The sequence below is a fragment of the Triticum aestivum genome, chromosome 3B, assembly GCF_018294505.1.
Source record: "Triticum aestivum cultivar Chinese Spring chromosome 3B, IWGSC CS RefSeq v2.1, whole genome shotgun sequence".
Lineage (NCBI taxonomy): Eukaryota > Viridiplantae > Streptophyta > Magnoliopsida > Poales > Poaceae > Triticum > Triticum aestivum.
In genome coordinates, this window is record NC_057801.1 from 845,645,158 (window position 1) to 845,664,725 (window position 19,568).

A 19,568-nucleotide genomic window follows, 5' to 3' on the forward strand; every position below is an offset into this window, starting at 1 on the left:
GCATGATTTAACTCCAAAACTAAGCAAGCAAATCATGCATAAATGAAGGGAAGCCTTGGCGCAGCGGTAAAGTTGTTGCCTTGTGACCATGAGGTCACAGGTTCGAGTCCTGGAAACAGCCTCTTGCAGAAATGCAGGGAAAGAATGCGTACAATAGACCCAAAGTGGTCGGACTCTGTCCCGGACCCTGCGCAAGAGGGAGCTACATGCAGCGGGCTGCCCTTTTAAGCAAATCATGCATAACCACTAGACCAAGGACATGGTCTTAAGTTAGAAATAACCAGGAACCCTATAACAAAACCTTTCATAATCACAGTTTAAACTCAATAAATACAAAATGGTTCCCTATACTAATAATAAGGCAGATATATGCAGTGACAGTGGCAATGGTTAGAAAATGGGAATGATTCTACAACACTGAGTTAGACCACTAAAATCTCAAGATTCAATCTATGAAAGGCATAGTACAGCATTGTTTTATTAAGCCTCTGCGAATGCTAACAGGACTATAGCTATCAACAAATTAATGAAAAGCACCGGCGCATCAATTTAAAATTGTACTCACTCCATCCGAAAAAACTTGTCCCAAGCTTGTCCCTCAAATGGATGTATCTAGCACTAACTTGGTGCTAGATACATCCATTTGAGGGACAAGCTTTTTCGGATGGAGGGAGTATGCTATAACTAGCTGCCTGCGTCCAATTGATAAACTACCTCTACTAAACATACACTAGACATCTAGCAGCAGTGCAATTGATAAACTACCTTCAGCTAGCACCTAGCAGCAGTGGCAACGGAAGATGTGTTGAAGCTGGACAAGTGGATCTTGGGTTTGGCACACGCGACTGACTATGAGCAGGGCTGGTGGAGCTCATTGTGAGCCTAAACATATCAGATGAGGAGATACTAGACATAGTAACTAGCTAGCTTCCTGACTCACAAACCAACATCAACGATGTTGTAGCTGCAATGGAACTTCCCCCTAAAAATGAACACCATACAATTTCATCTCTATTTTTGATACATTTTGCTCAGGTTGTTCGGGAAACAAATAACCTGCTATCAACGACAGTGTTACCAACGCTCAAGCCCATATGAATAAAATCACAACGTCGAGCAAAAAGAATTATGCCTCTGTGCCATGGAGTAGACAGTAGCATGATTTAACTCCAAAACTAAGAAAAGGCCCTATCGAGAATATTAACAGCAAGCAAATCATGCATAATGACTGGACCAACGACATAACAACCGTACATAACCAGGAACCCTATAACCAAACCTAAGCCATGTAAAATTCATAGCAACCGCAACCAGTTTATAGTGATGAACTGAAACCATGATTATAGGCAGCGAGAAATCAAATAAAATCAATGGCACTGCTAACCAGGAAGCCTATAATCAACCAAGGCATGGCATATACAGTATGCCAAAACCACAACCAGGGCTTGAACAGCTTCACCACTAAGAAGCAAATCACCACAAGAAACACCTTCGACTCGATGGCCAACACAGTAGAGAGGGGACAGGGGAATTACTCATTGCAGTTGTAGCCAATTCCGTATATCACACGCCTTCTTGAGGATGCCACTTTGCAAAAGGTAGACTCCAAGTAAGTTCAAGTGGTGAATTCAACTTTTTGGAGCCACCATGGTCCACCTGCCATGGAGCTAGTCAATATTTTGCTGAACAATCTCACCTAAAAAAAGGAACTTTTTTATAATTACAGTTTAAACTCAATGAAAACACGTTCTTATACTGATAATAAGGCAAATAGAAAAAACAATTCTGGTGGGAGAGATGATTCTGGAGGGTTTTTCTGATTTTTGAGCCATTTAGAGGGATATGTGGAGGATTTTGCGGCAGCATCCACAGCGTAGCGGCGAGGCTCCCGGGCAGCTATAGCGCAGCTATCGCGGCTATTTCACGGGCTATTTTAATCTATGCTAAAATCTCAGGATTCCATCATGAAAGGCATAGTACATCATTGCTTTTTTAATCCTTGCCTCGGCGAATGCAAACAGGACATGAGCTATCTTACAATAAAAAAATGGCAGAGGGGCAAATACATGGCGAAGAACCAAGTAACAAATGGTCGTGCAGCGATCACCGCATTACAATTTTCTTATGAGATTCTGGTGCTTACAACAATAAGATATCAACAAATATATGAAAAGCACTGGCACATCAATATAAAATTGTGCAATATACCAGACAGCTGTAGGCATCCAATTAATGAACCACAACCACCATATACAATAAACAGCAAGTGGTAGGAGTTTTCCAGTTTTGAGGTTGCATTCATGATAAAATCCACCATAAACCATAGTTCTATAGAAGCAGTTTTGTACTTTGGTTTTAACATGAGTACGTCATGCAAAAACCACAACCTGGGTTTGCACAGAATCACCTCTAAAACCAAATGACCACAAGTAACACCTTCGGCTGGATCGACAGCATGATAGAGAGGGGACCGAGGACTTACCCATCAGAATAGTAGCCAGTGCCAAAATCACACGCCTTTTTGAGGATATACCAGTTTGCAAAAGGTGAACTCCAAGTAAGTTCAAGTGGTGAACTCAACCATTTTGAGACACCGCGGTCCACCTGCCATGCAGTTAGTGAATATTCGGTGGACAATATTATCTAAGAAAGGGAACTTTTTCATAATGACAGTTTAAACTCAGTAAATACAAAATGATTTCTTACACTGATAATAAGACAGACATGTGCTGGGCAATGGTTGGGAAATTGAAATAATTCTACTACATCGAGTTAGGCCGCTAAAATCTTAGGATCCCATCATGAATAACATAGTACATTATTGTTTTATTAATCCTAGGTGAATGCGAACACAGGACAAGTGCTCTCTTACAACAAAAAAATGGCAGAGGGGCAAATACATGGCAAAGAACTGAGTAACAAACGGTCATGAAGCCATCACCGCATTACATATGTCCTATTAGATTCTGGTGCTTACAACAATAAGCCATCAAAAAAATATGAAAATCACTGGAACAAACATATAAAATTGTATGATTTAACTTACTAGCTGCAGGCATCCATTGATAAGCTACAGTCCTGTACAATAAATAACAAGTGGTAGGGTAGAATATTTCTACCTCAACTAAACATACACTAGACATCCAGCCAGCCTTCAGCTAGCACCTAGTGAAGGAAATATGCCCTAGAGACAATAATAAAGTTATTATTTATTTCCTTATTTCATGATAAATGTTTATTATTCATGCTAGAATTGTATTAACCGGAAACATAATACATGTGTGAATATATAGACAAACATAGTGTCACTAGTATGCCTCTACTTGACTAGCTCGTTTATCAGAGATGGTTATGTTTCCTAGCCATGGACAAAAGAGTTGTCATTTGATTAATGGGATCACATCATTAGGATAATGATTTGATTGACTTGACCCATTCCGTTAGCTTAGCACTTGATCGTTTAGTATGTTGCTATTGCTTTCTTCATGACTTATACATGTTCCTGTAACTATGAGATTATGCAACTCCCGTTTACCGGAGGAACACTTTGGGTACTACCAAACGTCACAACGTAACTGGGTGATTATAAAGGAGTACTACAGGTGTCTCCGAAGGTACATGTTGAGTTGGCGTATTTCGAGATTAGGTTTTGTCACTCCGATTGTCGGAGAGGTATCTCTGGGCCCTCTCGGTAATGCACATCATTATAAGCCTTGCAAGCAATGTAACCAATGAGTTGGTTACGGGATGATGCATTACAGAACGAGTAAAGAGACTTGCCGGTGACGAGATTGAACTAGGTATTGGATACCGACGATCGAATCTCGGGCAAGTAACATACCGATGACAAAGGGAACAACGTATGTTGTTATGCGATTTGACCGATAAAGATCTTCATAGAATATGTAGGAGCCAATATGGGCATCCAGGTCCCGCTATTGGTTATTGACCGAGAATAGTTCTAGGTCATGTCTACATAGTTCTCGAACCCGTAGGGTCCGCACGCTTAAGGTTTCGATGACAGTTATATTATGAGTTTATGAGTTTTGATGTACCGAAGGAGTTCGGAGTCCCGGATGAGATCGGGGACATGACGAGGAGTCTCGAAATGGTCGAGACGTAAAGATCGATATATTGGACGACTATATTCGGAGTTCGGAAAGGTTCCGAGTGATTCGGGTATTTTTCGGAGTACTGGAGAGTTACGGGAATTCGCCGGGGAGAAGTATTGGGCCTTATTGGGCCCTGCGGGAAAGAGAGAGGGGCTACCTAGGGCAGGCTGCGCGCCCCCCCATGGCCTGGTCCGAATTGGACTAGGGGGAGGGGCCGCACCCCCTCCTTCCTTCCCTCCTCTCTTCCCCTTCCTTGTCTCCTACTCCTAATACATGGAAGGACTACTAGTTGGACTAGGAAAGGGGGAATACTACTCCCGGTGGGAGTAGGACTCCCCATGGCGCGCCATAGTAGAGGGCCGGCCTCCTCCTCCCTCCCTCCTTTATATACGGGGGCAGGGGGCACCCCATGGACACACAAGTTGATCTACGGATCGTTCCTTAGCCGTGTGCGGTGCCCCCTTCCACCATATTCCACCTCGGTCATATCGTCGCGGAGTTTAGGCGAAGCCCTGCGCCGGTAGAACATCAACATCGTCACCACGCTGTCGTGCTGACGGAACTCATCTCCGGAGCTCGGCTGGATCCGAGGCCGGAGACCGTCATCGAGCTGAACGTGTGCTGAACTCGGAGGTGCCGTACGTTCGGTACTTGGATCGGTCGGATCGTGAAGAAGTACGACTACATCAACCGCGTTGTCATAACGCTTCCGCTTACGGTCTACGAGGGTACATGGACATACACTCTCCCCTCTCGTTGCTATATCATCACCATGATCTTGCATGTGCGTAGGAATTTTTTTGAAATTACTATGTTCCCCAACAGTGGCATCCGAGCCAGGTTTTATGCGTTGATGTTATATGCACGAGTAGAACACAAGTGAGTTGTGGACGATATAAGTCATACTGCCTACCAGCATGTCATACTTTGGTTCAGCGGTATTGTTGGATGAAGCGGCCTGGACCGACATTACGCGTACGCTTACGCGAGACTGGTTTTACCGCCATGCTTTGCACACAGGTGACTAGCGGGTGTCAGTTTCTCCAACTTTAGTTGAACCGAGTGTGGCTACGCCCGGTCCTTGTGAAGGTTAAAACGGAGTCTATTTGACAAACTATCGTTGTGGTTTTGATGCGTAGGTAAGAACGATTCTTGCTAAGCCCGTAGCAGCCACGTAAAATTTGCAACAACAAAGTAGAGGACGTCTAACTTGTTTTTGCAGGGCATGTTGTGATGTGATATGGTCAAGACGTGATGCTATATTTTATTGTATGAGATGATCATGTTTTGTAACCGAAGTTATCGGCAACTGGCTGGAGCCATATGGTTGTCGCTTTATTGTATGAAATGCAAACGCCCTGTAATTGCTTTACTTTATCACTAAGCGGTAGCGATAGTCGTAGAAGCAATAGATGGCGTAAACGACAACGATGCTACGATGGAGATCAAGGTGTCGCGCCGGTGACGATGGTGATCACGACGATGCTTCGGAGATGGAGATCATAAGCACAAGATGATGATGGCCATATCATATCACTTATATTGATTGCATGTGATGTTTATCCTTTATGCATCTTATCTTGCTTTGATTGACGGTAGCATTTTAAGATGATCTCTCACTAATTATCAAGAAGTGTTCTCCCTGAGTATGCACCGTTGCGAAAGTTCTTCGTGCTGAGACACCACGTGATGATCGGGTGTGATAGGCTCTACGTTCAAATACAACGGGTGCAAAACAGTTGCACACGCGGAATACTCAGGTTATACTTGACGAGCCTAGCATATACAGATATGGCCTCGGAACACGGAGACCGAAAGGTCGAGCGTGAATCATATAGTAGATATGATCAACATAGTGATGTTCACCATTGAAAACTACTCCATCTCACGTGATGATCGGACATGGTTTAGTTGATTTGGATCACGTGATCACTTAGATGACTAGAGAGATGTCTGTCTAAGTGGGAGTTCTTAAGTAATATGATTAATTGAACTTAAATTTATCATGAACTTAGTCCTGGTAGTATTTTGCAAATTATGTTGTAGATCAATAGCTTGCGTTGTTGCTTTCATATGTTTATTTTGATATGTTCCTAGAGAAAATTGTGTTGAAGGATGTTAGTAGCATTGATGCGGATTGGATCCGTGATCTGAGGTTTATCCTCATTGCTGCGCAGAAGAATTATGTCCTTGATGCACCGCTAGGTGACAAACCTATTGCAGGAGCATATGCAGACGTTATGAACGTTTGGCTAGCTCAATATGATGACTACTTGATAGTTTAGTGCACCATGCTTAACGGCTTAGAATCGAGACTTCAAAGACGTTTTGAACATCATGGACCATATGAGATGTTCCAGGAATTGAAGTTAATATTTCAAGCAAATACCCGAGTTGAGAGATATGAAGTCTCCAACAAGTTCTATAGCTAAAAGATGGAGGAGAATCGCTCAACTAGTGAGCATGTGCTCAGATTGTCTGGGTACTTCAATCGCTTGAATCAACTGGGAGTTAATCTTCCAGATAAGATAGTGATTGACAGAATTCTCTAGTCACCATCACTAAGTTACTAGAACTTCGTGATGAACTATAGTATGCAAGGGAAGGCGAAAACAATTCCCAAGCTCTTCGTGATGCTGAAATCAACGAAGGTAGAAATCAAGAAAGAGCATCAAGTGTTGATGGTTAACAAGATCACTAGTTTCAAGAAAAGGGCAAAGGGAAAGAAAGGGAACTTCAAGTAGAACGACAAGCAAGTTGTCACTCCCGTGAAGAAGACCAAAGCTGGACCAAAGCCTGAAACTGAGTGCTTATACTGCAAAGGAAATGGTCACTGGAAGCGGAAATGCCCTGAATATTTGGTGGATAAGAAGGATGGCAAAGTCAACAAGGGTATATTTGATATACAGGTAATTGATGTGTACCTTACTAGTGTTTATAGTAGCCCCTGAGTATTTGATACTTGTTCGGTTGCTAAGATTAGTAACTCGAAACGGGAGTTGCAGGATAAACAGAGAATAGTTGAAGGGAAAGTGACGATGAGTGTTGGAAGTAGTTCCAAGATTGATATGATCATCATCGCACACTCCCTATATTTTCGGGATTAGTGTTAAACCTAAATAAATGTTATTTGGCGTTTGCATTGAGCATGAATATGATTTGATCATGTTTATTGCAATACGGTTATTCATTTAAAATCAGAGAATAATTGTTGTTCTGTTTACATGAATAAAACCTTCAATGGTCATACACCCAATGAAAATAGTTTGTTGGATCTCGATCGTAGTGATACACATATTCATAATATTGAGGCCAAAAGATGCAAAGTTAATAATGATAGTGCAACTTATTTGTGGCACTGCCGTTTGGGTCATATCGGTGTAAAGCGCATGAAGAAACTCCATAAAGATGGATTTTCGGAATCACTTGGTTATGAATCATTTGATGCTTGCGAACCGTGCCTTTGGGGCAAGATGACTAAAACTCCGTTCTCCGGAACAATGGAACAAGCTACTGACTTATTGGAAATAATACATACCGATGTATGCGATCCAATGAGTGTTGATGCTCGTGGCAAGTATCGTTATTTTCTGACCTTCACAAAATGATTTGAGCAGATATGGGTATATCTACTTGATGAAACATAAGTCTGAAATAATTGAAAGGTTCAAAGAATTTCAGAGTGAAGTGGAAAAATCATCGTAACAAGAAAATAAAGTTTCTGCGATCTGATCGCGGAGACAAATTGTTGAGTTACGAGTTTGGTCTTCAATTAAAACAATGTGGAATAGTTTCACAGTTCACACCACCTGGAACACCACAATGGAATGGTGTGTCCAAACGTCGTAATCGTACTTTACTAGATATGGTGCGATCTATGATGTCTCTTATCGGTTTACCACTATCGTTTTGGGCTTATGCATTAGAGACAGCTACATTCACGTTTAATAGGGCACCATCTAAATCCGTTGAGACGACACCGTATGAACTATGGTTTAGCAATAAACCTAAGCTGTCGTTTCTTAAAGTCTGGGGCTGCAATGCTTGTGTGAAAAGTTTCATCCTGATAAAGCTCAAACCCAAATCGGAGAAGTGCGTCTTCATAAAATACCCAAAGGAAACTGTTGGGTACACCTTCTATCACAGATCTGAGGGCAAGATTTTCGTTGCTAAAATCGGATCCTTTCTAGAGAAGGAGTTTCTCTCGAAAGAACTGAGTGGGAGTATAGTAGAGCTTGATAAGGTAATTTGTACCTTCTCCCGAATTGGAAAGTAGTTCGTCACGGAAATCAGTTCCAGTGATTCCTACACCAATTAGTGAGGAAGCTAATGATGATGATCATGTAACTTCAGATCAAGTTACTACAGAACCTCGTAGGTCTTCCAGAGTACGGTCCGCACCAGAGTGGTGCGGTAATACTATTCTGGAAGTCATGTTACTAGACCATGATGAACCTACGAACTATGAGGAAGCGATGATGAGCCCCGATTCCGCGAAATGGCTTGAGGCCATGAAATCTGATATATGATCCATGTATGAGAACAAAGTGTAGACTTTGATTGACTAGCCCGATGATCGGTGAGTCATTAAGAGTAAATGGATCTTCAAGAGGAAGACGGACGTTGATAGTAGTGTTACTATCTACAAAGCTAGACTTGTCGAAAAAGGTTTTTGACAAAGTTCAAGGTGTTGAATACGATGAGATTTTCTTACTCGTATCGATGCTTAAAAGTCTGTCCGAATCATGTTAGCAATTGCCACATTTTATGAAATTTGGCAAATGGATGTCAAAACTACATTCCTTAATGAATTTATTAAAGAAGAGTTGTATATGATACAACCAGAAGGTTTTGTCAATCCTAAAGGTGCTAACAAAATATGCAAGCTCCAGCAATCCATCTATGGACTGGTGCAAGCATCTCAGAGTTGGAATATACGCTTTGATAAGTTGATCAAAGCATATAGTATTATACAGACTTGCGGTGAAGCCTGTATTTACAAGAAAGTGAGTGGGAGCACTACAACATTTCTGATAAGTATATGTGAATGACATATTGCTGATTGGAAATAATGTAGAATTATTCTGCAAAGCATGAAAGGATACTTGAATAAGAGTTTTTCGAAGAAAGACCTCAGTAAAACTACATACATATTGAGCATCAAGATCTATTGAGATAGATCAAGACGCTTGATAAGATTTTCAATGAGTATATACCTTGACAAGATTTTGAAGTAGTTCAGAATGGAACAGTCAAAGAAAGAGTTCTTGCCTGTGTTGCAAAGGTATGAAATTGAGTAAGACTCAAATCCCGACCACAGCAGAAAATAGAAAGAGAATGAAAAGTCATTCCCTATGCCTCAGTCATAGGTTCTATAAAGTATGCTATGCTATGTACCAGACCTATTGTATACCTTGCTCTGTATTTGACAAGGGAGTACAATAGTGATCTAGGAGTAGATCACTGGACATTGGTCAAGAATATCCTTAGTGAGGACTAAGGAAATATTTCTCGATTATGGAGGTGATAAAAGAGCCCGTCGTAAAAGTTATCTCGGTGCAAGTTTTCACACCGATCCAGATGACTCTAAGTCTCAATCTGGATACATATTGAAAGTGGGAGCGATTAGCTAGAGTAGCTCCGTGCAGAGCATTGTAGACATAGAATATTTGCAAAATACATACGGCTCTGAATGTGACAGACCCATTGACTGAGCTTCTCTCACGAGCAAAACATGATCACACCTTAGTACTCTTTGGGTGTTAATCACATAGCGATGTGAACTAGATTATTGACTCTAGTAAACCCTTTGGATGTTGGTCACATGATGATGTGAACTATGGGTGTTAATCATATACAGATATGAATATTGGTGTTAAATCACATGGCGATATGAACTAGATTATTGACTGTAGTGCAAGTGGGAGACTGAAGGAAATATCACTGATAGAAAAAGAGGCTTCCGTCCAGCCCCATTAGTCGCGAAACTGTAGGAACCGCGACTAATGAAGTCTTTAGTCGCGGTTCGGCAGATGAACCGCGACCAAATGCCTGGGCCCAGGGCGCTCGCGGGCTTTAGTCGCGGTTGGCCAGGCCAACCGCGACTAAAGGTGCCCAAAGGCCTTTAGTCGCGGTTGGCCAGGCCAACCGCGACTAAAGCTCCTCCCTTTTAGTCCCGGTTTGTGGCACGAACCGGAACTAATGGGGTTGAGACCTTTAGTCCCGGTTCGTGCCACGAACCGGTACTAAAGGTCCCATTTTCAAACTCTAACCCCCCCCCCCCCGGGGATCGCCTTTTCAGTTTTAAAAAAAATAAAAGAAAATAATGGAAATGTCAAAAAAATAAAAGAAAATAAGTTTCTCATGTGATATGTGGTCTAGTTGTTGGGAAAATTTGCAAATGTGAATTTTGACTTTATTTGCAAAATCTCTCTGAAATTTGTAAAAATGGGCATAACTTTTGCATACTAACTCGGATGAAAAAGTTTTTTATATGAAAAATCATCTACTCGAAAAGTTACATCCAAATTTAACCGGGGGAACCCCGTTAAACATTTTCAAAATCCTCAAAAACATAATAGAAAAAAAGTTACGGGGCTTGTAAGATCTATGGTCAAACAATGGTCAAACAATTATTCTAGAATATTAGTGTTACTAAATAATTATTTTAATTATTTCAATTTTGGTCAAATCTGGTCAAACTGTGGTCAACTGTGGTCAAACTGTGGTCAAACAATGGTCAAACTAATTATTCAAGAAATATTAGTGTTACTAAATAATTATTGTTTTTTAAAACAATAGTTTCAAACTCAAACAGTGAAATGTGTCACTTCATGCTCAAGCAAAATTCCTGAAGGTTAATAGGATTGACATCTTATTATTGTCAGGAAAACAACAAGTGCAGACTTGGAGCGTGGGAGAATAGAACCCGGAAGTTAAGCGTGCTTGGGCTGGAGTAGTGAGAGGGATGGGTGACCGGTTGGGAAGTTAGATGATTTGGAATGATGAGGGGTGATAAAAGAATAAATTGAGAAGTGATGAGGGGTGGTGATTAGAGACTAGAGGTTAAAATAATTCAGAAATTTGAAAATAAAAATTTCAATTTTTTTTTTCAAAAACCTGTGGCGGCCTTTAGTCGCGGTTAGCCACAAGAACCGCGACTAAAGGTCCTCCGCCCCGAAGGCCACCTGGCGCCCACGTGGACGGGCCTTTAGTCGCGGTTTTTAAGCAACTGCGACTAAAGGGGGGGGCCTTTAGTCGCGCCCGTTCGGTCGCGGTTGCGCAACCGCGACTAATGGCAGTTGCGAACCGCGACCAAAGGCCCTTTTTCCACCAGTGTATGCCCTAGAGGCAATAATAAAGTTATTATTTATTTCCTTATTTCATGATAAATGTTTATTATTCATGCTAGAATTGTATTAACCCGAAACATAATACATGTGTGAATATATAGACAAACATAGTGTCACTAGTATGCCTCTACTTGACTAGCTCGTTTATCAGAGATGGTTATGTTTCCTAGCCATGGACAAAAGAGTTGTCATTTGATTAATGGGATCACATCATTAGGAGAATGATGTGATTGACTTGACCCATTCCGTTAGCTTAGCACTTGATCGTTTAGTATGTTGCTATTGCTTTCTTCATGACTTATACATGTTCCTGTAACTATGAGATTATGCAACTCCCGTTTACCGGAGGAACACTTTGGGTACTACCAAACGTCACAACGTAACTGGGTGATTATAAAGGAGTACTACAGGTGTCTCCGAAGGTACATGTTGAGTTGGCGTATTTCGAGATTAGGTTTTGTCACTCCGATTGTCGGAGAGGTATCTTTGGGCCCTCTCGGTAATGCACATCATTATAAGCCTTGCAAGCAATGTAACCAATGAGTTGGTTACGGGATGATGCATTACAGAACGAGTAAAGAGACTTGCCGGTGACGAGATTGAACTAGGTATTGGATACCGACGATCGAATCTCGGGCAAGTAACATACCGATGACAAAGGGAACAACGTATGTTGTTATGCGGTTTGACCGATAAAGATCTTCGTAGAATATGTAGGAGCCAATATGGGCATCCAGGTCCCGCTATTGGTTATTGACCGAGAATAGTTTTAGGTCATGTCTACATAGTTCTCGAACCCGTAGGGTCCGCACGCTTAAGGTTTCGATGACAGTTATATTATGAGTTTATGAGTTTTGATGTACCGAAGGAGTTCGGAGTCCCGGATGAGATCGGGGACATGACGAGGAGTCTCGAAATGGTCGAGACGTAAAGATCGATATATTGGACGACTATATTCGGAGTTCGGAAAGGTTCCGAGTGATTCGGGTATTTTTCGGAGTACCGGAGAGTTACGGGAATTCGCCGGGGAGAAGTATTGGGCCTTATTGGGCCCTGCGGGAAAGAGAGAGGGGCTACCTAGGGCAGGCTGTGCGCCCCCCCCCCCCATGGCCTGGTCCGAATTGGACTAGGGGGAGGGGCCGCACCCCCTCCTTCCTTCCCTCCTCTCTTCCCCTTCCTTGTCTCCTACTCCTAATACATGGAAGGACTACTAGTTGGACTAGGAAAGGGGGAATCCTACTCCCGGTGGGAGTAGGACTCCCCATGGCGCGCCATAGTAGAGGGCCGGCCTCCTCCTCCCTCCCTCCTTTATATACGGGGGCAGGGGGCACCCCATGGACACACAAGTTGATCTACGGATCGTTCCTTAGCCGTGTGCGGTGCCCCCTTCCACCATATTCCACCTCGGTCATATCGTCGCGGAGTTTAGGCGAAGCCCTGCGCCGGTAGAACATCAACATCGTCACCACGCCGTCGTGCTGACGGAACTCATCTCCGGAGCTCGGCTGGATCGGAGGCCGGAGATCGTCATCGAGCTGAAAGTGTGCTGAACTCGGAGGTGCCGTACGTTCGGTACTTGGCTCGGTCGGATCGTGAAGAAGTACGACTACATCAACCGCGTTGTCATAACGCTTCCGCTTACGGTCTACGAGGGTACGTGGACATACACTCTCCCCTCTCGTTGCTATATCATCACCATGATCTTGCATGTGCGTAGGAAATTTTTGAAATTACTACGTTCCCCATCACCTAGCAGTAGTGGCAGCGGATGATGGGTTAAAGCTGGACGGGTGGATCTTGGGTTGAAGGTGGCACACGCGACTGACTACGAGCAGGGCTGGTGGAGCTCATTGTGAGCCTAAACAAACCAGACCAAGAGATAACAGACATAATAACTAGCTAGCTTCCAGACTTAGGAACCAACATAAGCGATGTACTAATTGCAATGACACTCCCCCCTAATAATGAACACCATATACTTTCAACTCTGTTTTTGGTAAATTTTAGCTCTGGTTGTCCATGAAACAAATAATCTGCTACCAACGACAGTGTTACAAACGCTCAAGAGTCAAGACATATGAATAAAATCACAACATCAAGCAAAAAGAATTATGCCTCAATAACCTGCTATCAATGACAGTAGCATGATTTAACTCCAAAACTAAGAAAACCCCTATCAAAATATTAACAGTGAGCAAATCATGCATAACCACTAGACCACGGACATGAACAGCATCACCACTAAATGCAAATCACCAGAACAACACCTTCGTCCGATGGCCAGCACGATAGAGAGGGGACAGAGGATTTACTCATCGCAGTTGTAGCCGATGCCTAATATCACATGCCTTCTTGAGGATGCCACTTTGCAAAACGTGAATTCCAAGTACGTTCAACTGGTAAATTCAACCATTTGGAGGCTCGGTCCACCTGCCATGTAGCTAGTCAATATTCGGCGAACATTCTTATAAAAAAGGGAACTTTTTCATAATTACAGTTTAAGCTCAGTAAATACAAAACGGTTTCTTCTACTGATAATAAAGCAGATATATGGAGTGGCAGTGGGAAATGGTTAGAAAATTCTACTAGAGCGAATTAGACCACTAAAATCTCATGATTCCATCATGAAAGGCATAGTGCATCATTGTTTTATTAATCCTTGGGGAATGCTAACAGGACAAGAGCTATCTTGCCATAAAAAAATGGCAGAGGGGCAAATACATGGCAAAGAACCAAGTAACAAATCGTCATGCAGCCATCACCGCATTACATGTCTTATTAGATTATGGTGCTTATACAACAATAAGCCATCAACAAATATATGAAAAGCACTAGCGCGTCAATATAAAATTGTACGATATTTCTACCTCAACTAAACATACACTAGGCATCCAGCCTTCAGCTAGCACCTAGCAGTAGTGGCAGCGGAAGATGGGTTAAAGCTGGACAAGTGGTCTTGGGTTTAAGGTGGCACACACGACTGACTATGAGCAGCGATGGTGGAGCTCATTGTGAGCCTAAACAAATTAGACCAGGATATAGTAGACATAATAACTATCTAGCTTCCTGACTCAGAAACTAACATCAGCTTTGTACTAAATGCAATGAAATTCCCCCTAAAAATGAACACCATATATTTTCATCTCTGTTTTTGATACGGTTTTCCTCAGGTTGTCTGGGAAGCAAATAACCGTCTATCAACGACTGTGTTACCAACGCTCAAGACCATATGAATATAATCACAACATCAAGCAAAAAGAATGATGCCTCAAGTGCCATGGAGTAGACAGTGGCATGATTTAACTCCAAAACAAAGATTACCACTATCAAAATATTAACAGCGAGCAAATCATGCATAACCACCAGACCACGGACATGAACTTATGTTAGACATAACCAGGAACCCTATAACCAAACCTAGGCCATGTAAACTTCATAGCAACCGCAACCAGTTTATAGTGATAAACTAAAACCATGATTATAGGCAGTGAGAAATCAAATGAAATCAACGTCACTGCTAACCAGGAAGCCCGTAATCAACCAAGGCATGGCATATACAGGATGCCAAAACCACAACCAGGGCTTGAACAGCTTCACCACCAAGAGGCAAATCACCAAAAGGAACGCCTTTGGCTCGATGGCCAGCACGGTAGAGAGGGGACAGGGGACTTACTATTCGCATATGTAGCCGATTCCAAATATCACACACCTTCTTGAGGTAAACTCCAAGTAAGTTCAATTGGCGAATTCAACCGTTTGGAGCCACCATGGTCCACCTGCCATGGAGCTAGTCAATATTCGCTGAATAATCTCACCTTAAAAAAAGGAACTTTTCCATAATTACAGTTTCAACTCAGTAAATACAAAACAATTTATTATACTGATAATAAGGCAGACAGATGCAGTGGCAGTGACCGCTAAAATCTCAGGATACCATCATGAAAGGCATATTACATCATTGTTTTATTAATCCTCGCCTCGGCGAATGCAAACAGGACATGAGCTATCATTTAAAAAAATGGCAGAGGGGCAAATACATGGTGAAGAACCAAGTAACAAATGGTCATGCAGCGATCACCACATTACATATGTCTTATTAGATTCAGGTGCTTACAACAATAAGCCATCAACAAATATATGAAAAACACTAGCGCAACAATATAAATTGTACGATATAACTTAGCTGCAGGGCTTGAACAGAATCACCACTAAAACCAAATGACCACAAGCAACACCTTCGGCTTGATGGCCAGCACGATAGAGAGGGGACAGAGGACTTACCCATCAGAGTATTAGCTAGTGCCAAGATCACACGCCTTCTTGAGGATCCCACTTTGCAAAAGGTGAACTCCAAGTAAGTTCCAAGTGGTGAATTCAACGTTCGGAGCGATCGCGGTCCACCTGCCATGCAGTTAGTCAATATTCGGTGAACAGTCTTATCTAAAAAAAGGGAACTTTTTAATAATGACAGTTTAAACTCAGTAAATACAAAATGATTTCTTATGTTGATAATAAGACATGTGCTGGGCAATGGTTGGAAAATTGAAATAATTCTACTACAGTGAGTTAGGTCGCTAAAATCTCAGGATCCCATCATGAATAACATAGTACATCATTGTTTTATTAATCCTAAGCGAATGCGAACAGGACAAGAAGCTCTCTTACAATAAAAAAATATGGCAAAGGGGCAAAAACATGGTGAAGAACCGAGAAACAATCGGTCATGCAGCCATCACCGCATTACATATGTCTTAGATTCTGGTGCTTACAACAATAAGCCATCAAAAAATATGAAAATCACTGGCACGGCAATATAAAATTTGTTTGATATAACTGACTTGCTGCAGGGATCCGTTGATGAATTACAGCCGCCATGTACAATAAACAACAAGTGGTAGGGTAGAATATTTCTACCTCAACTAAACATGCACTAGACATCCAGCCTTTAGCAGTAGTGGCAGCGGATGATGGGTTAAAGCTGGAGGGGTTGGATCTTGGGTTGAAGATGGCACACGCGACTGACTACGAACAGGGCTGCTGGAGCTCATTGTGAGCCTAAACAAATCAGACCAGGAGATACTAGACAAAATAACTAGCTAGCTTCCTGACTCAGAAACCAACATCAGTGTTGTACTAAATGCAATGAAACTTTCCCCTAATAATGAACACCATATAGTTTCATCTCTATTTTTGGTACGTTTTTGCTCACGTTGTCTGGGAAACAAATAACCTGCTATAAAAGACAGCATTACCAACGCTCAAGACCATATGAATGAAATAACAACGTCAATCAAAAAGAATGATGCCTCAAGTATCATGGAGTAGATAGTAGCATGTTTTAACTCCAAAACTAAGAAAACCCCTATCAAAAATATTAACAGCAAGCAAATAATGCATAACCACCAGACCACATATATGAACTTAAGGCAGACATAACCAGGACCCTATAACCAAACCTAGGCCAAGTAAACTTCATAAGAAGCACAACCAGTTTATAGTGGTAAACTGAAACCATGATTATAGGCTGTGAGAAATCAAATAAATTCAACAGCAGTGCTAACCAGGAACCCTATGATTAACCATAGCATGGGCATAAACAGGACGCGAAAACCACAACCAGGGCTTAAATAGCATCACCACTAAAAGCAAATCACCAGAAGCAACACCTTCGTGTCGACGGCCAGCAGGGTAGAGAGGGGACAGAGGACTTACTCATCGCAGTTGTAGCCGATGCCGAATATCACGCGGCTTCTTGAGGATGCCACTTTGCAAAAGGTGAACTCCAAGTAAGCTCAAGTGGTAAAGTCAACCGTTCGGAGCAGCCACGGTCCACCTGCCATGCAGCTAGTCAATATTCGGCGAACATTCTTGTCTAAAAAAGGGAACTTTTTCATAATTACAGTTTAAGCTAAGTAAGTACAAAATGATCTTCTTACACTGATAATAAGATAGACATATATGCAATGGCAGTGGGCAATAGTTAGAAAATGGAAATAATTTCACTAGAGCGAGTTAGACCGCTAAAATCTTAGGATTCCATCATGAAAGGCATAGCACATCCTTGTTTTATTAATCCTCGGAGAAATGCTAACAGAACAAAATCGCTATCTTGCAATAAATTAAAAACTAGCAGAGGGGCAAATACATGGCAAATACTATCTTGCAGCCATCACCGCAATAAATATGTTTTATTTGATTCTGGTGCTTACAACAATAAGCCATAAAGAAATGTATGAAAAGCGCTGGCGCGGCAATATAAAATTGTATGATATAACTGACTAGCTGTAGGCATGCAATTGATGAACTAGAGCCGCAACGTAGAATAAACAGCAAGTGGTTGGGTAGAATAAACAAGCAGGGCTGGTGGAGCTCGGTGTAGTTCAACCGATACTTTGTTAATTTCTCACTTGGATCGATCGATTTGCTGGTCTAGACAGATTTAGGGGAAATGCACAGCGAAAATCATATTAGATCAAAGTTTCAGTTTTCACACGTCCAATATAGTGCAGCAAGCAAATTGGACATAACAAGTGAGGAGGAGGAATTTGATGAATCTCTACTCATTGCATTTGAAGATATGAAACCTACTCGTACTAGTGTACATCCCCCCCAATCCTCATTACACACGGCCAATCTTGTTGATCCAGTTTCTAGTGTGTCCAACAAATCAAAATCAAAATCAAAATGAGGAAGGAACCGATCTCCACCAACCAACAAGGCACAAGGCGTGAGATTTAATTAATCCACCAGACCAGAGGCGCAGGCAGCACCAGCAGCGACGACCTAGCCGAGCAGACACGGAGGAAGGAAGGAAGGAAGGAAGGAAGGAAACCAAATGAGGGAAGGTGGGCGGGCGAGAGAGTAGCTGCGTGGTGCAAATCGCGGAGCAGGTGGAGGAAGAGGAAGCTCCATGGCGGTCGGGCGCGGAACCGCCCGGACGAGCAGAGCACAAGGAAGCTGCATCCCCGTCGAGTACCTTGGATTGACGGCCGCGTCGTCGGAGGCCATGTCCCGGCGCGCGCTGGCCGTCGAGGCCCTGGGCTACCGTGGCGGATCTGGGCCGCCGCCGCCGCCGCCTGACCTCTTCTCTTCTCTTCTCTTCTCTTCTCTTGTGATGAGAGGGGAGGGGAGGAGGAGGAGGAGAGGGTGGGGGCGGCGGCGATGAGGGAGAGGAAGAGGGAGAAGGCGGAGGCCATGGCCGGCGGCGATGTGGGAGACGAGGCGGCGATGTGGGGAAGGGAACGGAATGAATGAATGAATGAATGAATCGAGGCGCTGCGTCGTTTGGGGATTCTTTTCTTTTCTTTTCTTTTCTTTTCTTTTCTTTTCTTTCCTTTCCTTGTGAGTGAATGAAAAGAAAAGAATTGATAGTTTTGCTGCTTGCTTGCGATTGGTCAATCACCCCATCCCACGGATTGCTCTCCGATCCCGCCTCCTTTGGGCCGATCCGACGGCCCTTATTGATTGACCAGTATGTACCAAGTAGAATTAATTTAATAATTAATACCTCTACACGTGCACACACGCACAAAGACTAATGGCGCTCATCCGCTGCATTCACGCAAACAAGTTCTGGACTGATGTTAAGGATCGGTTTGATCTTCATTTACCGAGGCTAGATCCATCGATATCTTGCTGGATAAGATGTTTTCAGATGGTGATAGATGCAAGATCATCCCCATTTATTAATTATACAGTTTACTCTTTGGTCTTGTCGCAATCGGTGATCGTGATGGGTATGATCCGGTGCAGGCGATTAAATGGGTGCATGAAATGTTATCCCTGCTCCCTGAACTTAAAATAAGGGCGAAGGATACATACAACATGCCGATCCCTTGTTTTTTGACCCAGTAGAGCAATCCGAATTAGATTTGGCTGGACGAAGACGTCGGTGGGACAATGGTGAGGCCACGGTATCCTGCTTGGGTTAAAAAAAAACAAATTCAAGTCTCGATCACCATAAAAAAGAAAGGAAAAGAGTTCCAAAACAACTCACATAGGATTTGTTTTGGATCCAAGTCAAAACGCGATCGACGATCCATGAGTTTTTTTGTGAAAAGGAAAAAAGGTTCATTGGACGCACCATCTCAAAGCTTGGCTCATA